This window comes from Corapipo altera, unplaced genomic scaffold (genome assembly GCF_003945725.1).
Source record: "Corapipo altera isolate COAL_440 unplaced genomic scaffold, ASM394572v1 64, whole genome shotgun sequence".
NCBI classification, from domain to species: Eukaryota; Metazoa; Chordata; class Aves; order Passeriformes; family Pipridae; genus Corapipo; species Corapipo altera.
The window spans coordinates 2,510,839-2,528,625 of NW_020884893.1; the positions used below are offsets into that span (position 1 = coordinate 2,510,839).

The 17,787-nt window shown below is 50.0% G+C and overlaps 1 protein-coding gene across 1 annotated transcript in view; it reads right to left on the bottom strand.

The window, feature by feature from the left end:
* The window catches only part of B4GALT5 (beta-1,4-galactosyltransferase 5), a 45,571-nt gene extending 34,114 nt beyond the window's left edge, over positions 1–11,457 (bottom strand). The window contains exon 1 of the mRNA XM_027646269.1: positions 11,440–11,457. The gene's annotated coding sequence lies outside the window, so the exon portion shown is untranslated. The remainder of the gene's footprint in view (positions 1–11,439) is intronic.
* Between the last annotated feature and the right edge of the window lie 6,330 nt (positions 11,458–17,787).

Sequence of the window (17,787 nt, forward strand, 5' to 3'; positions counted from 1 at the left end):
CGCCGCCGCATGAATGTGCCGCGGCGGGCGGGGCGGAGCGGGGCGGGCGGAGCGGGGCGGGCGGCGCGGAGCGGGGCGGGGACCCGCCGCGAACCCCCGCCGCACCGAGGGGGCCTCGGCAGAGACCGCCCCGCCTCGCCCCGCGCACCGCCGGTGGAGCTGGGGTACCGGGCGGTGGCATCGGGACACCCCGCCCGTGGTCCTGGGACACCCACCGAGGGTCCTGAGGCACCCGGCAATGACATTAGGACGGCCGGCCGTGGTCCCGAGGCGTCTCACTGATGCTCTTGGGATACCCAGCAATAGCCCCAAGACATTCAGCAATGGCTTAGGGCACTCGGCCACGCTCCTGGAACACCCAACAACGGCCCCAAGACGCTCAGAAGTGGCTCAGGGCACCTGGCCACGGGCCCTGGACACCCAGCCATGGCCCTGTGACATTCATCAATGGTGTAGGGCACCCAGCCATGGTCCTGGGACACCCAGTCGTGCACCTGGGACACACAGTACCAGGAAAGCAAGGGCTGAACCCTCCTGCCCCAGCCCACCAAGCAGCAGGGGTCTGTTTGAGCAAGTGCTGAGTGCCCCCGGACACTGTGCAGGAGGAGGCACAGCTGGAGAGGAGGTGATGGGCACAGATGGGTGGAAGGGAAGAGGGGGCGAAGGCATCACGGTCAGCACAATAATCAGCACGACCAGCAACCAGCAGCCCAGTCGGTTACAGAGTAATTAAGTAGTTTTGCACACATTTGTGGGCAGTTCCCCCATTTTGTGTAGGAGGAGTTGGAACGAGATGCGGAGATGCCTGAAAATGAAAATATGGGAGACCAGAAACACCATCCCCATCGAGGGAGCCAGAAGTAGCTGCAGAGCAGATGGGGCCCAGCCCAGTCCATAGAGCACTGTTTTTTGCCTCGTTTATGATTGCTGACTTTGCTCGGGGGAGGCCGGAGGGAGAGGTAATTCTTACTTCACCAGCAGATAGTGCCGAGACAACCAAGCCCAGTCTCCAGGCAGGAAGGGAGGCTGTGGGCCAGGCACAGCCAGCTGCCTCCGCCCAGGGTGGGCAGCAAAGGCAGCAGCACCCTCAGGAATGATGGTCTGTGGGGTAGGAGGTGGGGACAGACCATCTGCCAGGATGTGTCTGGTGTGTCCCCCCCGGACTGTTCCCACATCCTGAGGATGAGCCTCTCCCCAGCAGGGAACAAGGCATTGCTCAACCCAAACATTGGACCCTGCAACATGATGACTGCCTGGCTGGGGGCTGGGTGTTGTCCAGTGCCAGCTCCACGACAACCCGGGGCCAGACACTGGGATAAAGGATTCTCCAGGTATGGCTGTGTGTCACAGTAATCCCAGGAAGGATTAGCCCCCCTTACAGCCTGGATGCAGTAAGAGCACATAAAGAAAACAGCTCCTGCGTCTGACAAACAGGACACAAATGTGTTTCTGTTAGATACACAGATTCTCAGAGGAGGAAGGAGATAAAAATGAAGATTGAAAAAAAAAGAGCAGGTTTTAGCAGAAAAGTAGAAATCTCTCATTAAAAGGTAAGGCATTCATTTTCTTAATGTACTAAGGAGCGGAAGGATCTCGAGGGCAGAGGATCCTCAAGATTGAGGAAGCTGAGCAGGAAAGTAGGGATTTCCCTGGAGAGGCTGCATGAGCTGCATTAACTTCAGGAATGAGGAAACTGGTACTTGTTCTTGTTTTCCAGGATTGCCACTCCACCACCACCTCCATTGAAACAAATTAAATCCTGAGCCCTATGAATTTCTGGGAGCATATAGTACTGCAGCAGAACTGCAAGTGGCAGCTGGATTTGTTGTTCACAAAATAGCGTTTAGCCAACTCCTAAAAGGATGCCTTGGGCAAGGAAACCCAAGAAGATTTCTTGCTTAGTTTATGATTTGTTTGATGCAGACATGGTCAAATGTGAGACATCGTCACAACCAATAATCTAACCTATAGAACGTATTTAATTAGCAATGACATTGCTGGAGGAGCCACCCAGAAACTGGCTCCTAGGCCCTGGGTGCCGCAATGGGGACTGTCACAGATGAGTGAAGTCAGGGAAGCCCTGGAGCCACATGGGACATGCCTGCCCTGCTGCCCTGCTCTAACTCACCTCCCCTCTCTCTCTCTCCCAGGACTCCACTCAGTTCCAGTCAACCGACTTCACTTTGACCCTTTTATTTTGCTTGGTCTCTTCCCCTCATCTCCCTGCCCTGCCTCTCCACTGCACCCAGCTAAGGGATTAGGAACACCAGCCAAAGCTATTCTCCCTCCCTTCGCCCTCTTGCAATAAAATAAAATGAAGTTAAACAGGAGGAGAGGTTTCAATGTCTCAGATCATTCCACACGGCCAGGTTAGGACTTGGGGTGGGAGCACTCCCAAGCAGGGCTGTTGCAGGGAGTGTGCGGGTGGCTCGTGCCTGGGGAGCCCTGGCACTGCCCCACCACCTTCCTCCACCTGCCACACTCCAGCCTGCAACAGCTGCTCCAGCCCTCCCAGCCCGGGGGGATGAGCAAAGTCCCACTTTCTTCAGAGTTTAAGGTATCAATGGTGCCCAAGACACTTTAAGGAAGGCTTGTGTGAGCAGCTTTGCCGACAGCCTCAAGGGGAAGGCAAGGTCTGTTGGTGCGTGGCCACGAGCAGGAATGGAGGGACAGGTCCTGCCAGTGCACCTACACTCCTGAGAAGGCATAGCTGCACCCTTAGAGCATGTCTCCACATAAAAGGCATTTTGCATCACTGCAGGGAGAGCTGTTTTGATGGCTCGGGGTGCCCCAGCTCGAGTGCAGTGCTTGGAGGGAGGGTACGGACGCTCTTGCACCATGTGCAGTCTGGGGAGGTTGGAGCTGCACCCTCACAGTGGCACCAACACGGTTGCTCAAGTGGGTGTGGGAGCCCAACGTGGTGCTCTCACTGCTCTCTCCTGATGAACACTGGCCATGGCCGGGCTGGGCAGAGCGGGGCAGGCCAGATCCTGCACCCAGCCACGGAATGGCTGTGGGAGAGCGGGGCCAAGGAACAAAGCCATCTGCCTGGGAAGGGCCCCAAGGTCTTGGACCTTGGATGGGCAGTGCCACATGCTGCCAAGGGCCATAGGGAGACACAGGGCTGGGGAGCACTGCCTGGCAGGGTCAGCAGCAGACCCTTAGAGGAGATGACCACAGAGCAGGTAAAAGGGCTGGCACATAATCCTGCCAGGTTTGGAATTTGAAACAGTCATTAAAGGGCTGTTCCACTTTAGCTGCCCATCTCTTACTGTTGCTTTCCACAGAGACTGGACGTGGACTATCTCACCTGGGCAGATAATCTTTGTTATGCCAGTTCAGTGAAGGACAGGTTACAGCAAGGATGTCACAGCCCTCACCAGCTTTGCAGTCTTTGCCATGGACTCTGCAGCTTCTGATACCTTCAGCCCCAATGGTAGAGACTTTCCAGAATAGACTTCATCCTGTGATTAGGAAAATGCCTCCATTTATGAAGGTGAGGACAAGCAGCATTGCATCGTGTCAGCCCTCTAGCTGCTCAGCAATGCTGCTTGCTTTGGCTCTTCCCTGGAGTTTCTCCTGCCAGATGGTTTGTGAGTGAAGTGGGAACCTGAGCTGTGTCACTCAGAGACAGACGGAGACTTGGGATGGACTGGATGCTGACCAGCTCTCGGCCTTGCAAAAGCAATGTGCTCCCCCTGTGTTTCACTAAATGTCTCTTTGCAACATGGGGCTTGCTCCAGCGCTATTTAAAGGCAACACAGTGTCATCCCAGGCTCTGAGCAGGAGCAGGACACAGAGGATGCATGCACAGTAGGAATGTAAATATTTTTTACATGTACACCCACAGCCCCAGCGTGTGCAATAAATACTCGATGTATGCCATGTGCCAGATCAGAGACATAATTATTGATGCAGCAGGTTTTCAGAAAGACACAACAGGGTGTGTACTTAATTTGGCAATAAGAGCACACCTAAGCAGCCCTGGCATTTTCGGCTGGGTATTAGACCACTGCCACCCACGGGTGCAGCTATTTTAGCTCACATCGACGTGTCGGCAGTAACAGAAAGGAAACCAAAAGCAGGTATTTGTTTATTAGGATGGAACAACTCCACGGAACGCTGAAAGGTGTTCCTTGCACGCAGGAGTGCTGTAGACCAGTTCTCAGATTATGCCACCCACTACACTTTCTAACAAGGCTATTAGGGCTCTGATCTTAATAGCACCTGTACATGTGCCTAACCATAGGGATGACTCATTCTACCACAGTCAACAGATGTGTCATAGCTCCCAAAAGGAGGCACTATCCACAGAAATGATTTTGCAGAGCTCCATGTTCACTTGGAAGGTAGCTCTCATCAGAGAAACAGGAAAAAATGTTTATCTTCTCATGGCACATTGCAGAGATTCAGGTGATTTCGTTGCCTCTGTGTCAGCCCATCTCTGAAGGCTGATCATCTCTCCCAGACAAAGTGGACTTATGCAAAGACTCATAAAATGCCTTTGAGATCTAAATATTCAGTCAAGGGAATACATCAGGCCCTACTTTCCAAAATTTCCCAAGGAAGGAAATTTCAGCCAACAAGAGATAGAATTATTGTGTAATTCAGTGCAAGTAATTTATCCAGATTTTAACATACCACTTAACAAAGTCCCTCTCAAAAAGCTGTGACAATGGCTGGGGTAAAATACTGCCGAATAGCACAAGCTGTCCAAGAGTCAGAAAATAAACAGGCCATTTCCAGTACACCAGCAGGTCAAGAGAAGAATGCCAGAAAGCTCTCCACTGGGGCCAGCCTTGTTTGTGGATGGGGTGGAAGAGTGCTGTGCTTCCCTGGTCTGTGAGGGACATCAGGCAAAACCAGATGAAAGGGCAGTGCAGGCAGAGGTGAAACCCTGCCTAACTCCTACCAGGGGGCAGGGATGGAAAAGAAACATCTGGACTCTTCAGACACACAGCTGCATTTCAAAACTAACAGCAGAGGCAAGAAGGTGAGATGAAAATCTCCCTCTCTTGAAGCCGCCTGACTTCACACCTTCACACCATGTAGAAATGTGACTGCCTTCCACAAATCCGGGGACAAGGACAACCAGGAACAAAAGAACGTTTCAGAGGAAATTACTTTCTATTAACTCATAATTATGTAATGCAAAATTAACTCACCAAGCGGAGAAGATGGTTGCATGGTGAATAAGAACCTTCCACAGCCCCATTAAATATGGTGTTTCAAATGCAAAATATAAATTCTTCTGCCGTGCAGCAAAATAATGCCTATTTCCTTCAATAGCTACAACTGAGGGGATTTTAACCATTTCCACTCAATTGCTGACCAGTGCCAAACTGCTGAGGTGACCCTATGGAATGGCTCTGTTCTGAATCCCTCCTTGCACTCCCAGGCACACAGCAAAATCCTAATTAATTCTGTGAATATATTTGGATATGTTGCTGGAATAAAGTATGAAGCCTTCTAGCCATCTTAACCTTCTTCCCGGCTTGGATTTTGATTAACTGGAATAAATATTTAATTAGAAATGCAAAGAGATGAACCTCTTGACCACCTAGGCACTGCCTCTGTAGTCATTGCCCTTTGATGTACAAGGAATGGGCTTGTAGGACTTTCTTAAAACATGTGCAGCCTTTCATTTCTCTTAAAATTGTAGCAAGGTCAGGCTCTGTTTTGGGGTTTGTGGCTCAGAAGCCTCACAGGGAACATGGCACAGATTCCTGCTCATCTTGGTCACATGAGGGAGGGGAGGCTTGCCTTGCTCTCCACAGCCAACAGGGCATTTGTTTTCCAGGTCCCCATATGACACATGTCCCCATGAAGACCACAGGATGGAAAGCTCTCCCTGCTGTCCCCCCTTGCCGTAGTGCTGCCAATTCCTGCAGCAGCCCCTGGGCAGCGCCCGCCTGGCTCGACGTTTGCTGTGATGAGCTGTAAAGCAGCCTGGAAAGAGCTGCTGGTCACGGCCACAGCTCCGTGGGAGCTGGGTACCAGGCAGGACCGTCCTCTGGGCGTTTTGCTCCCGTTAGAGCAGTGATGTGGTGCTGACCCGACCCGGGTGACACTAACACCCGCTGTGTTTGGCTGCACCGTCAGTGACGGCGCCAGGTGAGAGAGGCGCCCATCTCAGCCAGGAATAGCTTTCCCCTCCCCTAACCTGCAATGTGACAGAGCACTCGAATACTTGCTTAAAAGTCCCCGACCTCAGCAGGGGTTAGGCACGTGCTGAATCAAGGCTTAGGAAGCAGCTCAGCCCATGAGAGTGATCTGCTGGAACCAGCACCACCGCCCTTCCAGATTCCCTCTCCTCTAGGCTTAATTACTGTCTGCTTTTGGCACTGGCACCATTTGTGCCGTGTGCTTTTACTTTCCCCTGAAGGAACATTTGCACCCTTACTATATTTATTTTATTCTGAGGAAATCCTGATGATTTCCTTTCATGCTTGATTTTGATCCTGTTTGCAGTGGGACTCCTGCTGTCGCTCTATAAATATCTGACTGTCAAATCTTTGCAGAAGCGAGCGCAACTGAGAGCAGAGAAGGTGAAGTCAAGCTAAAGAGACCTTTACCAGCTCTAAAAACAGCTGCTGCTCTTGCTGCTGCAGCTGATTTATTCCTCATCTGGAGAACAACAGTTCAGAGCCCAGAATCGTTGCCTCCAATGATTTATTTGGCTGTGCTGAAGTTTGGCGACGTGCTGTATAATGTTTTTTGCATGGAAGTGTCACTCTGAAGGAGGTTTAATTGCTTTAAACGTGGATGGTGATGAGAACGCCTTGGAAAACCTATTTGCATACATTTTCTCGAATGCCAAATGTGTAGCTTCCTCCATGCTCAGGCAGCCTGAGATTGCTTCCCTGCATTACTCAGATTCGCTGGGTGCTTCTGTAAAATTAACAACCAGAAATTCCCCAGCATGAAGGGAAAGGGGAAACTCAGGGTTTGAGTGTGTAACAGCCAAACCAGCAGGACTGAATCTGGGACTGCAAACTATACACACAGACTGCCCCTGGCCCCCAGCACTCAGGGCTCGATGCCGACGCTGCCTGCAGGAGTCTGGAGTGGAGCAAGGGCAAGCGCTCAGCACTGCCTGCTCCCAGACATTGGCTTGACTTTACAGAGAGTAAATGAGTGATTGCAACAATACAAGGCCGGTGACAAAGACCTGAGCTGCCACCAAGGGCAGGGCACACACCTGCACCGTGCAGCACCTGCACCACTGCTCACAGCCTGTCTTCACAGCACTGATTCCAGAAAGTGCTCACCATAATCATCCCTCCGGTGACCTTCACGCAAGGAAGTGCCAGGAGGTGCCACACACAAATCCCTTGTCCTTCTTTCTCCACAGAATTCAAGGGCAAAGTGTCTCTCGAGTGTCCTCGGAGGTTACACAGCATCAGTCACAACAATCCAGTCTAAAGAGATCTTTACTCCGCTGCATATCTCAATCTGCAGGGCAGTTCACTTTTGTAATTACTTAATGCTTTGAAGCATCAGCTGTTGACATAAGCAGGACCCTGCCTATAGGAGTGAAATAGGTATTGATTTAATGCCCTCACTGCAAGGGATCATAAGGCATCTGGAAGTGACTTATTTTGCAACCACAGCCATCCCTGAAGATGAGCTTGCTGCCTGCCTGCATTTCCCCAGATACTTGCTCCTTTTCAGCCTAGATGTTGTACCTGGAGAGAAGAGATATTTACAGCAGCCAGGGATGTGCAGGCTGGCTGGCAGCGCTATACAGCAGCCCCAGCTGTGCTGCCACACAGCAAAAATCAGGAAGAACAGTGGTTTTTGGTCCATCACACAGTCCATGTGCTGCAAGACCAACACCTTCTGGAAGCATCAGGTTCATTGTGGAGGTGCTGTGCAGTGTGTGTGCATGTGATAGATCAGCACCTTTCGGGCATGATGGATTTGCTGAGCATGTACAAACCATCTGCCCAGGAAAGCCCCAAAGAAGGGCACCAGCCCCGGCTCCACGCAGGGGAGGGCAGCGGGTCTGTTTGCCCCCAGGGAAAGACAGTCCTGTCAGGGTGGGCCCTGAGAGAGGCAGAGCATTTCCCGAGGGACACCATGTCTCTGATGTGACAGGGGTTTTTGTGCCATCAGAACAGGAGCAGGGGCTGCAATCCACAATCAGGCTGACCCTGCTCTGGTATTTTCTCTGGGAACCTCAGGATCTCTGCCCAAACCCACACCAGAGTCTGCAGATGACAGGATGGAGTAACCCTGGGATGTGGGGCAGGGCAGGAAAGGGAGAGCATCACCAGCTAGTACAGGAATGGTGGAAGCTGTGGCAAAGCAGGATATGATTCTCTAAACTGGAATTTAACCAAGACACCAGGGCTCCTATTTGAGTGTTATCAACCATCTGAGTGACCCCATGACACAACTGCAGTCAGAAATGTTCCAACTGAAAGTCAGGCTGAATTTTGTAAGAGCAAAAGTGGAAGTGATAGTTTCTTCATGTCTTCCTGTCACCCAATAAAGTAGTGTAATTCCATGGAATTTAAGTGTCAGCCACACATCCCACCTCCCTGAAATACAAGCTATGGGGGTCATTACAGGGTTTTACAGATGATACTGCATGGTCTGTGATACAGAGGTGGCTGGCTGTGATGACCTAATGGGTCTGCTGGCCCCAACTGCTGTGTCCCCAGATGATCACCACCTCGAGAGGTGCTCCCTGCACTACCAGCATGACAGCTGGTTTCAGCCAGGTTTGCAGAGTTTCTCTTCTTATGCAACATCCATTAGTTATTCACAACGACTGCAGCTAGCAGGCGAGTTTGCTAAGAACGGTGCCTAGTTACAACAACAAACCAGGCTTGGCTTTGCCACTGACATACTTTTCTCAGATAAACCACGAAAAAATTTTTACACTGTGCAGTTCATTGTACACAACCTGGAATTTAAGCTGTTTAGTTTGTAAGGGTATTTTAAACTAAACAAGCAGCTTTTTGTCAGTGTTTTCCCTGGCACTGCAGATTTCTGGGTTTAGAATAGCACGGATCACTTTGAGCCACCACCGCTCTGCTGGGATGTGATGTTATACATCCCAGTCAGAACTCCAAGACCATGCAACCGTTTTTCAGGCAACGACCCTGAAATAATTGGAGTACCAGCCGAAGACCTGACCCTCGGGCTTTCCCCTGGCTTTCAGAGCATGGGGAGCTGCTGGTTACAGCTTCATCTCACCCCACAGCTGGGGACAGACACAGGCAGCAGCACTACAGCAATGGGCAAGGCACCCACTTCAATCCCTGTGCCACGGCTGGATGGATGTGGCAGAGACGAGCAGCTGGATCTATCAGAAGAGTTATTGCAAGGGTGAAAGGAGGCTGGCAGAGCTGATCTCTTCTTGGAAAGAGAGGAGGATCCCAGCAGAATGGCCTTGCCAAGAAAGAAGTAACCCCCTTGCCCTTGGGTCTTGCTCTTTTCTCACCAGGCTCTCCTCCAGCTGCCAGACTGGGTCTGGCTGGGGTGGAGCGGAGTTTCTGCAGCAGCACTGGTGGAGTGCTATGGTTTGCATTTCTGACTAAACCAACACTGATAACAACCCAGTGCTTTACCCACTGCTGAGCAGGGCTGGCACATCAAGACCTTTTCTTTTTCCCACTCTGCCCCCGCAGCAAGGAGGCTGGGGGGGTGAGAGGCTGGGGGGGACACACATCTGACCTCCAGTGACCAGAGGGATATTCCACACCACAGGACATCATGCTCAGCAATAAAAGCTCAGGGACAGGATAAGGAAATGAAGATATTCAAGGTTATGGTGTTTGTCTTCCCAAGTATCCCTTATGTGCTTTCCCAGAAACAGCTGAATGCCTGCCTGCTGATGGGAAGTGGTGACAATTCCTTATTTTGCTTTGCTTGCTTGTGCAGCTTTGCTTCACTTACTAAACTGCCTTCATCCCAGCCCACTAGTTTTTTCACGATTTTGCCCTTCTGATTCTCTCCCCCATCTGACTGGAGGGGAGTGAGCACCTGAGTGGGTGCTTAACAGCCCATCACAGCTAGACAGAGTTCCTCCCATTAGTTCTTTCTGTTTCTTTTGTAATATATCCCCTCTTTCCTATGACATAGTTACCACTCCTGCCAGCGTTACATCTGTGTTGTTGTTGCTTTTTCACTTTGCCTCTCTCAAATCCATACTTCTCCCCTTATCTCTTCTTTCAAGCTGCAGGAACCACGGTCTCTATTCCGGGCCAGACAGGCCACAGGGCCATGGGAAGGGATGTCCCTCTGTGTCTTATGGAGCCTGTGTCAAAAGTGATTTGTGGAGTAGGTGTGAACAGGAGCTGTTCACAAAGCTTTATCAACAAAGCATTTTCTGTCCTGATGAGGGATTGCAGAGATAACAGAAGCAGCAGAACATTCTTTTAGGGAGACACTTCAGAGAATGCCCATAAAAACCACCAGCAGCAGCCTCTGACAGGAAGGAGAAGTGAGAGTGCATGGTGTACCAGGCAGAGCAGGAGGCAGCACATTCAGGTGATTATTTTTCTCTCTGCTCTCACTTTGCTGGATACCTACATCATTTCAGCTGTGAAATTTACTCTCCCAGCAGAGGCACCATGGACAAGGTAACAGAGCCTCCCAAAAACTCTAGGTCCTACTGCTTGGATTCCCAACAATCTGCTAAACAGCAGTGGGCAGAGATCTCTGGCTGGCTGCAGCAGGGCTGCTGAGCAGAGCTGAGAAGACCAGCTGGGACATCTGCGTGCACACTGGCGTTAAATCACACTTTGGGGGGCTCACCCCGTGTGCTTCCCTGTGTCCCAGCTACCTTTGCCAGGCCATCCCATTACTGGCAAAGGGCAGAGGAGACTGGCATCTTTCTTGGAAGGGCCCTGTAAGGGCTCCTGCAAGGGCTGGCAGCTCTGGAGGCAGCTCAAGAGCAGACTGCTCACGTGAGCATGAGGCGACAAGTCCTGGGAGTGCCCAGCAGCTCCAGGCTACTGCCGTGAGTGAAAAATGCAGTTGTTTGTTCAGTTGTTCTCTTTTCCCATTGCCATTTGTTTGTAGACGTGTCACAGCAGATGCACCTCACAACAGATACTTGGACTCATTTGGGGTTGGCACCAGTAAATGTAATCCAGCTAACCAAACACTCTTTATCAGAGTTGTCACAAAGATTTGTTAATTCCCTCTGACAAAAGGACTTTTGGGATAGTCTGTAATAAGGAAGGAGGAAGAAATTTCAATTTATATACCAACAAGAATGTAATCCAGAGAATACCTAAACCCTGCCCTCAAGAAACAGGTATTCAGCACTTAAACTGGGGGATGGGGGAGGCTTGAACCAGCAATACTGGTTGGAAATGAAGGATCGAACATCCCTTTAAAGAATAAAGTAGATTGACTTGGGGGAGACATTCAGGAAGAAATGGGAAAGGGAGGCACTTAATCATCACAGCCTTCTCTCACCTCATTTCCTGAGCGTGTAGAAGCACTCAGAGGCCACTGCTGGGAAGAAGACTCAGGGCCTGCAGGACCCACTGGCCTGGTGCAATGTGGCTGCGTTCCAGGAGCTGGCAGAAGACATGGCTGTGGAGCTGCACCACGGAGCTCCAGCCCATCTGGCTGGTTGCCTGCAGCAGGCAGAAAGGGCAGATAAGTAAGTGGTGTTAGTGAGAGTCGTCTGTGCTGGTAAACAAACCAAAATCTCTTTACTGGGACACCAGGGTGAAAAAGTGGGAGCAGATTTCCCCAGTATTTGAGGGTCTCACGATAAAGTGTTGGTCAGAGGGCAGGTGGAGGGGACCATGTGAGATGCTTCCCAACTCACCCGTTGACTTGCTGCCTGTTTCGGGGCCATTTCTCCAGCCTCTCTCTTCCTCAGTTTAGGCATTTGTAAAATAGCAACTGCCTCCTGCCGAAGCCTGTCACTAAACATAGCCCATTTGTGCTGGGAGAGTCACGTTGTGAGACAGAAGGCCCATCACACACTGCTGTGAGAGGGGACTCGATGAGTCACGGCACAGCACCAGCTCTGAAATTCATGAAATGCCTGAATTCGCAGTCAAAAAAATTCACTGTTTAAAACCAAAAACAAGAGAGGACAATTCCTCTATGTCCTGTCTCTGGGGTAGCACCTCCTGGCCCCACCTGTCAGTGTCTGAACTATGCATCCAGCAGAGCCTGTCTGCTGGGAAGCCAGTGAGCTCTGTGGATGGGGACAGCCCCGTGTGTCTGCCTACCCGGCAGAGCAGCTGCTGGTGTGTGGCAGGGCACAAGCCAGCACGAACACGCATCCAGTGCCAAAAATGAGGACATGGGGTTGGGGTCAGGAGAGCTGCATTTCCCTGAAAAGCAAACAGGGGCAGAGAAGTTGGCTGTCGCTTCTCAGCAAGGTCCTCCTCACCCCATCCCCACGTCCAAGGCAAGGGAGGAGCTCAGTCCCACCACTCACTAGCAGTGCCAGGAGGTGACATGACAGTGTCCTTGGGAACACTCCCTCCCAGTACCCTTTGGGTCCCTGTTTCCAAGGGCTGATCCCATTTGCATGGCAGGTGAATCACAACCTTTGGTGCCTGGCTACAGTGGCACATCCTGCTGGGCACACAATGTGATTTCCTCTGTCACTGCTTCCTCCTGGATAAACTCCAGATTGAGCATGTCAAAACCAGACTAAACATGCAATGAAAAGCAAACAAACCAAGCATCCAATAGTTTCAAACAGAAGACACCAAAGCAACAGGAGAGACATTATCTGCTGAGAATTAGTGCCTGGAATTTGCCTGCCCATCTACTTGTTTATATTTATACATGCAAGTGTGTGTATATATGTGTACCCAGGCATATGCCTACTGCACGTAGCTAGAGAACAAGAGAATAAAATGCTATATATACTAAAGCACATTAAGAAGATAGAAAAACAAATCTATACAGTGAAGGGTTTAAAAAGAGTTTTCAGCATTTCATCAGTCAGCCTAAGAGAATCCTTCCCATCTGCCCCCAAGAAATAAAGCAAGCAAATTACATGCTGATGCTTTCCCTGCCTTCTTAGTGGCAGCTGAACCTTCGCCTCTGTAATACAGAAATGTCCTGAGCTTGATAACAAAGGTCATTCATCCTTCCTGTGACATTGCCATCAGTTCTCTCTGTCTCAGTCTGATACTGAGAGAAGAGAGTGGGAGAAGATGATCCTTTTGCACAGAAGTTGTTCTCAGGCCAATGCAGCACTCACATCCCAGCCTGCCAAGATCTTCAGACACTGTGATGGGACCAATCTTGGGGGATGATGAAGTCCCCAGAAGGCAGGTCTTTTGTAAGCAATAACTGTCCTATTGGCACTTTGGTGCTGCAGCCATAGGCATTTCCTTCTCACATGCAGGTCACAGATACTACCATTTTAAGGCCAGTGCTGATTTTGGTGGTCTTAATGTGCTGATTTTGTCTTTGAAACCCCTTACTTATGGCCTGTACCATATTCCATGCCAGAATCAGGATCTGGCTTCAGGTGAGTTTAGAGCCTGAAACCTTCTCCACGCCCTAGGAAATATTTTATTTTACTATAAACCCAAGCTATAAAGGTGATTGATGCATTTAAACACTTGTAGGATATTTCTACAGTAAATCTAGGTGAAGCACTTCCAGATTCCAGCCTCCTCCCACTGTCCACTGAACCCTGCTGCAGGAGGCAGTTCAGTGTTTCAGACAGAACTGACTCAAGGGTGACTTCAACCTGCCTGAGATCACTGTGTTTGCAGATAATCTAAAAGGCAAACCCAAATGTCTCCGAGGCCAAAGACTGTCATAACAGCTAAACCAACTCCCTAGAGAAAATCTGGCATGCCCTTGCTCTTTAGAGCTGAAAGCCTCCACTCCTAAGCGAGAACCGAGTCCTGGGCTGTAAATTAGCACCTTCCCCTACATTTCCAGCACAAGGTTACATCTGGTCACTTACTCATCTGTGCCTGCCCTCAGTGTTCTACATAGCTATCTATTTAGGCTGCTCTGTATAATTTAAGAATTAAAACTAAACACTATGTTACCTACAGCCACATCATCTTAGATGAGCTTAAACAACTGTGAAATTCCTGGGATCTATTAAAAGCAACATTCAGTGCATGCATTAATCAACAGATGCTCAGTAGCCGTGCATCAGAAAACCACAAGTGAGAAGCAGCCTGAACAGCCTCCTGCCAAAATGATTACTTTCTGTTGTGACCAAGTCCTTGAAAAACCCTCTGCACTGCGATGCCAGAGCGGTGCTGGGCTCAGTGGTTACCTCAGTGGCAGATGAGGATGGACTTGCCCCTTCTCACTGGCACCAACAGGTCAAACAAGCAGTGGTATTTCCTGCTGATGAGTCAGAGATGAGACATGAAAATCACCATCTCTTTGCACAGAACGTTTGAGACATTATAATTTGATATCACCTGTGGTTACTTCCCCCCCAGTGCGCTGCTCCGAGGGACAGCACTACAGCTCAGTGGGAAGGACACAATGCACAGCAGCTGACCAGCTGCACCCCCTGGTTCCTGTGCCTTCCTATTCTCACACACTCGCTTGAATCAGCAGCCCTTGGTGCCTCTGATGCCCCCCCCTTCAACAGGGCTCCCTGGGACCCTGGTTCTCCCTTCTATCTTTTCCCTTTTCCTTTTCTTTTTTTTCCCCTTCAGATCCTGGCTTTTTTTTTTTTGTGAGGTTTGATCCCAGGGTTGTGTTTCTCTACGTTCCCAGGCCTCTACTTTCCTGGCTCAAGTCTCCTTCCTTCCACATCCCTTCCTGAACCCTTCCCATGGCTTCCAAAATCCATCTGTGGTTCCCCTTTGGCCAGGGCCAGCAGGCACAGAGAGGAGAAGGTCACTCACATCCTGAAGAGTTACATCTGCAGTCATCCCTTTTCCGTCCCTCATGATTAAAAGCACATGACAGCTACAAGGCCAGTAAAACAAAAGTGTGGAGTTTCCTGATCATGCCAGTTGAAAGATTTAAGGAACAAAAACAACTTGAAAAATGAGGTCGAGGCCAAGGCCAAAACCAAAAAACCCCGAAACAAAACAAAAGCAAAGAGAAGGCAAACCAGTACAATTTTTGGCCTTCATTCTTACACCAGATGACCTGCTCCTCATGCCAAGCACAACTGGAGTGAATGGGAAAGAGAGTTTTAAGATTTTCCTTGTTCTGCACCAGCCTGGTACAGAACTGAACGTTGCTCTGGTGACAAAGGCAGGAGCCCATTGCCACAGGTGAAGTTCACAGGGGATTCCAGCCATGCCCTTTCCCCTGACCGACTCTGCTGCAATGGCTTTTCCACCATTGCCTGAGCAGATTTTAAGAAATCAAGAAGAGATGTAGCTACTCCTTTTAACTCAGAGCAGCTATAAGGTGTGGAGGAGAGGGGCTACAGGGAGGAAGAGCCGGCTCCTGCCAGAGCTGTGCAGCAAAAGAGGCACCAGCTGTGAAGTGCAACAAGGGGGCTTCCAGCTGCTCAACAGGGGAAAAGTTCTTTGCCCTAAGAGTAATGCAGCACGAGGACAGGTCTCCCAGAGCAGCTCCATCCATGCTCCATCCATGGAGTGGGGACACTCCATCCTCAGAGATTTTCAAAATTTCTCTGGACAAGACCCTGAGCAACCTCCTCTGACTTTCAAGCTGGCCCTGCTGGGAGCAGAGGTTGGACTGGAGCTCTCCGGAGGGGCCTTTCAATGATTTTTTTTTTCCTGATTCCTGTGAGGGCAGGATAAGGGCCAGTCAAGGACTGGGCTGCACAGCTGGGGAGCTTTTTCCTGTCCTGTGACCCAGAGCACGAGCCATACTGCCCAGAGCTGAGAGGCCCCCCCATCCTTCTCTGCCACATTCCCACCCACTCTCCCTCAATCCCATTCAATATAACTTATTGCTTTTTCGTGGGGCTTCCCAGAAAAGCAAGGAAAACTGCCAAAAGTTATTATGAGCTAAAACCACTCAAATTTGCAGAAGTATGATTTCTTTTAAGAGATGTTCTCAATGGAAACACTGATGATTCACCTTTTAGTGACCAACTACTTCCGGACATCCTTGGCAAACTCTGAATTTTAAGTTTCACAGAAAAATGGAAGCGAGTATTCACAAGGAAATTTCCTGTGTTTCATCAGCTTAAGTTCTGGATCAAGCTTTATTATTTACAGATGAAGTGTTGTTCATAATCTCCACTGCAGTATATCGTGAAAACTGAGATCAAAAAGCAGAAGTGCCCGAGTTTCTGATGTGTTGGAGGCTTGCAGTCCCTCAGTTTCCCTGTGGAGAAAGATGTGCACATCACTCTGGAAATCAGCATGCACCACCTTTCAAAGTCCAGCCTCACTTTTCACTGGCACCTGTGAACTCTAAGTGCCCCCCATGAGCTGAAACCAGGCACTCTGCCCCAAACACTACTGGGATGGAGAAAATGAGTTAAAGCAGCTGGGGATTAGCAAACTGCAGATTGTTGGAAATTAGCTAGTGTGGAAAAAACCCCTTGGTCATAACTGTAGTAAGACTATCTAAGTAGGTCACAACAAAACCACATCAGATGATGAGAGAAAAGGAGGTGTAGGTTCAGCCTGTTGACAGGAAACCAGGCGCTCTCCAGCTCTGCCCTGTCTGTGACACAAAGAGAAAAAAACAGCTGCTGCTCAAATCACTGCTTTTTAAAAGTCAGGCATGTTCTCACTTATTCGAGTGGCTTTCACTTTAAGTAAATGGATCACGAGTGTCAGCATCTGCCACAAGTCTAAAATTTCATTTTCATTAAGTTCATTGCTGATATTCTAGAGGGCCTTTAAAACGACCTGAGGTATTCAAATCAATATGCCTTTTATTTTCTGAGCTAGTCAAATGAGAAATAAACAGAAATGCATGTGATGCTGTTATACCCTATGTTTCCATAGTCCCTGTCATCCCAGCTCCTCAAACTGGCACAGACTGGATGTATGTATGCCCATGACTGGCTTCCTAAGTTGGAAGGTGCTAATTAGCCTCATTTCCCAGGTAAAAACTGGTGCACAGGAGAGCTTAGAGACCCAAAGCACCGCAGCAGCCTGTGCCAGGAGGGCGTTTGAACTTAGACCAGATAAAGGTGGTCTAAGCTTTATTTTAATTCACTGATCAAAATCGCTAATTAATTACTCTCTGATATTTTCATTCAGAAGCATTTTTATGAAAGTTTCGATGCTTTTTGATTCAGCTCAGTGGTATGGGGCTCATTTGACACTTTCTCCCTGCTGAAAGGCCAGGCTCCCAGTGGGGCTGAGTGGTGAGAGCTGTGCATGGACCAGCTGTGCCCTTACCCAGGTCTGCCCAGCCAGTGGGAAAGGGTGAGGGGACAGATCTAACAGGTCTAATTTAAAAAATCAGGACCCATTTCCTGCTTTTAGGCACCACAGAGTGTGTTGGTGTGATGCTTCAGCACACCTTTGCAGACATTACACCTGCTCCCAGAGCACCCTCTGAAACAAGCCTGTGCCACCACGACCTCAGCCTGCCCTTAAACACACGGGGTGGCTGGTGAGCTTGGGAGGTGGCACTGAGGGACAAAAGATGCTGCTGGGTGGTGGTGGCTGAAAGCAGGAGCCAGCAGACAATGGCAGCAGAAGGACAAGGTGCAGGGCCATGGCGAATGAGGGACAAGGTGCACTGGGGGAGGCAGTTCTGGGGGACGTGGTGACTGGTGGCGATGGCTGAGGGACAAGGAGCAATGGCAGCAGTGGCTGAGGGACAAGGAGCAATGGCAGCCCCGAGAGATGAGGAGCACTGGCAGCAGGGGCAGCAAGGGCAGCAATGGCGGCCCTGAGGGACAAGGAACAA